Below are 6576 nucleotides of genomic sequence, written 5' to 3'. Positions count from 1 at the left end.
GAAGAGAGAGAGCGACTGGGGGGAAGAGAGAGAGCGACTGGGGGGAAGAGAGAGAGCGACTGGGGGGAAGAGAGAGAGCGACTGGGCGGAAGAGAGAGAGCGACTGGGGGGAAGAGAGAGAGCGACTGGGGGGAAGAGAGAGAGCGACTGGGGGGAAGAGCGACTGGGGAAGAGCGACTGGGGGGAAGAGAGAGAGCGACTGGGGGGAAGAGAGAGAGCGACTGGGGGGAAGAGAGAGAGCGAATGGGGGGGAAGAGAGAGAGCGACTGGGGGGAAGAGAGAGAGCGAATGGGGGGGAAGAGAGAGAGCGATTGGGGGAAGAGAGAGAGCGACTGGGGGGAAGAGAGAGTGCGACTGGGGGGGAAGAGAGAGAGCGACTGGGGGGAAGAGAGAGAGCGACTGGGGGGAAGAGCGACTGGGGAAGAGCGACTGGGGGGAAAAGCGACGGGGGAAGAGAGACTGGGGGAAGAGCGACTGGGGGAAGAGCGACTGGGGGGAAGAGCGTCTGGGGGGAAGAGCGTCTGGGGGGAAGAGAGAGATCGACTGGGGGGAAGAGAGAGAGCGACTGGGTGTTAGAGAGAGAGCGACTGGGGGGAAGAGAGAGAGCGACTGGGGGGAATAGAGAAAGCGACTGGGGGGAAGAGAGAGAGCGACTGGGGGGCAGAGAGAGAGCGACTGGGGGGAAGAGAGAGAGCGACTGGGGGGAAGAGAGAGAGAGAGAGACGGGGGAAGAGAGAGCGAGACGGGGGAAGAGCGAGAGAGACGGGGAAGAGAGAGAGCAACGGGGGGAAGAGAGAGAGCGACTGGGGGGAAGAGAGAGAGCAAGTGGGGGGAAGATAGAGAGCGACTGGGGGGAAGAGAGAGAGCGACTGGGGGGAAGTGAGAGAGCGAATGGGGGGAAGAGAGAGAGCGACTGAGGGGAAGAGAGAGAGCGACTGGGGGGAAGAGAGAGAGCGACTGGGGGGAAGAGAGAGAGAGAGAGACGGGGGAAGAGCGAGAGAGACGGGGAAGAGAGAGAGCAACGGGGGGAAGAGAGAGAGCGACTGGGGGGAAGAGAGAGAGCAAGTGGGGGGAAGATAGAGAGCGACTGGGGGGAAGAGAGAGAGCGACTGGGGGGAAGAGAGAGAGCGACTGGGTGTTAGAGAGAGAGCGACTGGGGGGAAGAGAGAGAGCGACTGGGGGGAATAGAGAAAGCGACTGGGGGGAAGAGAGAGAGCGACTGGGGGGCAGAGAGAGAGCGACTGGGGGGAAGAGAGAGAGCGACTGGGGGGAAGAGAGAGAGAGAGAGACGGGGGAAGAGAGAGCGAGACGGGGGAAGAGCGAGAGAGACGGGGAAGAGAGAGAGCAACGGGGGGAAGAGAGAGAGCGACTGGGGGGAAGAGAGAGAGCAAGTGGGGGGAAGATAGAGAGCGACGGGGGGAAGAGAGAGAGCGACTGGGGGGAAGAGAGAGATCGACTGGGGGAAGAGAGCAAGCGACTGGGGGAAGAGAGAGAGCGACTGGGGGGAAGAGAGAGAGTGGCTGGGGGGAAGAGAGAGAGCGACTGGGGGAAGAGAGTGAGCGACTGGGGGGAAGAGAGAGAGCGACTGGGGGGAAGAGAGAGGGCGACTGGGGGGAAGGGAGAGAGTGACTGGGGGGAAGAGAGAGAACGACTGGGGGGAAGAGAGAGAGCGACTGGGGGAAGAGAGAGAGCAACTGGGGGGAAGAGAGAGAGCGACTGGGGGGAAGAGAGAGAGCGACGGGGGGAAGAGAGAGAGCGACTGGGGGGAAGAGAGAGAGCGACTGAGGGGAAGAGAGAGAGTGATTGGGGGGAAGAGAGAGTGCGACTGGGGGGAAGAGAGAGAGCGACGGGCGGAAGAGAGAGAGCGACTGGGGGGAAGAGAGAGAGCGACTGGGGGGAAGGTGGGTAGGGGGAGGGGGGAGGTGGGCGGAGGGGGGAGGGAGGGGAAGAGGGGCGGAGGGGAGGTGAGGGGAGGGGGGGAGGTTGGGAGGGGGAGGAGGGGGCGAGGGGAGGGCGGGAGGAGGGTGAGAGGGGAGGGGGCAGGAGGGGGAGAGGGGAGGGGGGGAAGAGGAGGAGAGGGGAGTGGGGAGGAGGGGGAGAGGGGAGGGGGGGAGGAGGGGGAGAGGTGAGGGGGAGAAGGGAGTGGAGGAGAGAGAGGGGAGCGGGGAGAGAGGGTGGAGGGGGATGTGGAGGGGGAAGGAGAGAGAGAGAGGGAAGGAGAGAGAGAGGGAAGGAGGAAGAAACCGGGCAGCGCAGACTAAAGATGGCGCTGTTGGTTCCCCACATTGAAGTGCCGCCATGATCAAAGATGGCACTGTTCGGGCCCACATTGAAGTGCCGCCATGATCAAAGATGGCATCACGAGGAAATTGTCACGCCGCCAGAATCAAATATGGCGCTGTTGTTTCCCCACATTGAAGTGCTGCCATGATCAAAGATGGCGGCGAGCGATCTGGTTGGTGCTGACTGGGAGTGTGCCGGGTTAACCCTTCACCCCCTTCCCGCTCTCCCGAGCCCCTCGCTCCCGCTCTCCCGAGCTCCGCCCTCCCGCACCTCGCCCCCCCCCCGCCCAAGCCGGCTTCAAGACCAGAGAGAGAGACGCCGCCGCTCATCAGCGCCTCAGAGCCGGCCGGTGCGCAACGTACCGCGTCAGGCCCGGCCGGACTCAAGTCGCACTCTGGGCCGAAGATAGATGCTCTTCGCATTAAGACACTAAGCCTTCAGGCTTGTTTCTTTAACACTCTTAGAGCTTTTAGAATTATTAATTACTGTGGCCACATTTGATTTACACCCTTGATTTCTCTGACTGCCACTTTTGCTTTTCTCCTTCCTGTCTTTTGCTTCTATCCTTGCTTCCCTTTCCTCTGTCTCCCTGCACAGGTTCCCAACCCCCTGCCATTTTAGTTTAAACCCTCCCCAACAGCACTAGCAACACTTCCCCTAGGACATCGGTCCCGGTCTCGCCCTGGTGCAAACCATCCAGTTTGTGCTGGTCCCACCTCCCCCAGAACCGGTTCCAATGTCCCAGGAATTTGAATCCCTCCCCCTTGCACCATTCCTCTAGCCACGTATTCATCTGAAATATCCTTCTTTTTCTACGCTGACTAGCATGTGGCACTGGTAGCAATCCTGAGATTACTACCTTTGAGTTCCTATTTTTTTGCTTACCTCCTAACTCCCTATATTCAGCTTTTAGGAACTCATCCCGGTTTTTACCTATATTGTTGGTACCTATATGCACCACAACAACTGGCTGTTCACCCTCCCCCTCCAGAATGCCCTGCAGCTGCTCCGAGACATCCTTGACCCTTGCACCAGGGAGGCAACATACCATCCTGGAGTCTTGTTTGTGGCCGCAGAAATGCCTATCTATTCCCCTTACAATAGAATCCCCTATCACTATAGCTCTCCCGCTCTTTTTCCTCCCATCCTGTGCAGCAGAACCACCCATGGTGCCAGGAAGTTGGCTGCTGCTGCCTTCCCCCGATAAGCCATCTCCCCCAACAATATCCAAAGTGGTATATCTGTTTGAGAGGGGGTTGGCCACAGGGGACCCCTGCACTACCGGCCTACGCCTACTACTCTGCCTGGTGGTCACCCATTCCCTTCCTGTCTGTTTAGCCTTTACCTGCGGTGTGACCAACTGATTAAACGTGATATCTACGACGTCCTCAGCATCGCAAATGCTCCAGTATGTATCCATTCGCAGCTCCAGCACCGCAATGTGGTCTGCCAGTAGCTGCAGCTGGATACACTTCCCGCACACATGGTCGTCAGGGACACAGGAAGTGTCCCTGATGTCCCACATAGTGCAGGAGGAGCATGCCACAGGGCCGAGCTATGCTGCCTTGACTTACCCTTTAATTCATTTAAATTAAATTAAATCAAATCAATGCCACTAATTACACTACAATTAAATGATATACTCAAGGGCCCTTGTTTACTAGCACTCCCCGCTATACAACAGAGACCTTAGAAACTATAACCACAAAAATTAAGACCTTCTAAACTTTTTAAACTATTAACCTTAACTGTCAAACTATAGAGCAGTATAAATACTCACCTGGCCGTACTCACCCAATCAGCTGCTTCCTCTTGCCCGCGTCACTTTGAATTGTGACGTGGCTCTGGAACACCGCCGCCGGTCTGCGAGATTGGTAAGCTTCCAACTCGCAGCACTCTGTTGAAACCGCACTTATGGCCGCTCCGCCTTCTCTCAGGTCCCGCTGCCGCTCCCACACAGGTCCGCCTCCTCCGGTCATGTCAACAAAGTTGGATTAATTTAATGAGGGTCATCTAGATTACAAAAAAAAACTTCACCTTCTAAGTGTATCTTGATTCTCTTTTTTAGCCTCGTACTGAGAAGTTAAGGGGCTAATCTTCGCCCCCAGCCTCTGCAGGTGGTTCTCTTGAACAGGCCATTAAGAGGTTTCGACCAGTGACGTGCAGGCCAGCTTTTTTACCCTTGACCCTTGTTGGAAATTTGTATTACCTGCTGTTTCTTTTATTGTCTTAGCTGAGACCAAGCCCCACAGTCTGTCACTGAGTAAGTAGTACAGCAAGTTGGACCATCAGCAAGTGGCAACACCACACTGTTAGTCCAGGTGTTTTTATTTTTCTCTGCGTTTCTCCTCTCCTACCTCAAGTGACGTATAATTCAATGGGGTGTCAGCAGCCCTCCATTACCTTGCCAACGAGACTATTCATCATGCATGTGTGGTGTTTGGGAACTTTAAAAGATCACAGGACTCACAAAGCCTTTCTTGGCATCTTTACCACAAGTAGGCTTTAGTACTTGGCTGCTTTTCTATAAATGAACTGTGATTGATCGTCCAACAGCTAAACAGTTTGCACAGACTATATAAACAATCTAATAGATATTATTACAGCATGGGATTAGGCAATGAATGTTCATCGACAGTGGGAGGACATTGCTGCCAAGATAGACCTGACCTCACTTATATCTGCCTTTCTCAGCAGTGATCCAAACAGCTGTGGCCTGCATCCTTACTTGCACCATTATTCAAACTTCTGTGCAAGTTCTTGACAAGCTCCACTGGCTTCCCATGACCTTTCAAATTGATTTTAAGATCCTCATACTCACCTTTAAATCATTCCCTTCACCTTGCCCAACCTTCCTCAGTGACCTTCTGCGGCTGCACACCCCTGCACACACCCACCCCTCCTCTGACCCAGCCTACTCCTTGTTCCTCACTCCCTCTGCTCCACCATTGGGGGCCACTCCTTTAGCAACTATGCCTCCGCCCTGTGGAACTCCTCTCCTCACTTCACTTTGACCTTGACACCTCCTTCCTCCCTGCTTTCAAAAACCCCATTGAGACCTTTCTCTTTGGGCATTCTTTTGCTCCCACCAACCTCTCTCTTTATCCTCTCTTCTCCCCAGTCTTTGCCCACCATCCTTTAAAGTGCTCTATGTCACCTCTCTCTACCCAAAGGGGGGGGGGTGTAATATCAACATTTTGCGATAGTGTAAAATGGGTGATAGCGAATTGGCAGCCCATTTAACATCTCTCCTGCTTTTTATTTCCAATTAAATCATTGGCTGCCGATTCGCTTTCTCCCGTTTTACACTATTGCACATGGTCAAAATGATCACCTAGGAGTGCTACAGTAATGTAAGTTGCCAGTGGATAGTTATTAAAAGCAGGAATCCTGGCTGGTATTTTCATAACCCTGGGACACTGATGCCAGATTTAATGCCCCACTGTGGCTCCAGCTGAGATCAGCAAATCCATTATAGATCAGGGGTCAAAGCTAGGACTTTCCTGGTCTATATGGCTATGTAGTACAAAGCTATGAGGCACACCATTCTAGGTCTGTGCTTATTTGTGACAAGTCACTTCCCTCAGGAGATTAAATGTTAGCATCTTTGGCAGTGCAAATTACATGTGGTTCCATCAAAAAGAGCAGTTTGATAGATCTTGTTCCATGCTCTCTGATGTTCTTGCATTCTCAAGCTACATTACCTTTCTCTGGTTGCCTCAACAGGTTCCATCTAAAAAGTGCACAAAATCATCTTGTCACCATTTTCTTTCAAGCCTTTGGCAGAACTCACTGGCACTGTGACCAAGTGTTGACAGTCATCTTAATGGAAGCTACCAATCCATTCCACTCACTAGTAAGTTTAATGGGCATCTTTGAGGCCAAGCCAGGCTGCTATGCAGGGTGCCCCTGTGAAGGGGTAAAAATTATATTCTGCAATGTTCTCTTTTTTTTCACATTCATGCTTACTGATATAAAGGTTAATGGAACATTGTCAAACAATGCAACTTACTGTATTAATATGAAACTTTAATAATTCCCATGCATAACTTATACCATGAGATTTATAATCTTGCCACAATGTTTTATTTCATCAAAGAATGAAAGCTTGAAAGTAATGAGACTATAATGGCACGTTGACATCAGCTGTCCTAGTTTATGTCCTTTCTGGCTTATTTGTGCTCAATAACAATCATGCCCAAATAAAATAGGCTTCTATGCACTGCGGAGAAGGCAGAAGTTAATTTAAAGAGCCAGGCACAGATATTTTAAAGCTTTGCAGAATCCTTATTT

The sequence above is a fragment of the Somniosus microcephalus genome, chromosome 3 (assembly GCF_052327205.1).
Source record: "Somniosus microcephalus isolate GS21.2 chromosome 3, FLI_Smic_1.0, whole genome shotgun sequence".
NCBI lineage: Eukaryota > Metazoa > Chordata > Chondrichthyes > Squaliformes > Somniosidae > Somniosus > Somniosus microcephalus.
The sequence above is the reverse complement of the archived record's forward strand: the minus strand, read 5'-3'. Positions refer to the sequence as shown.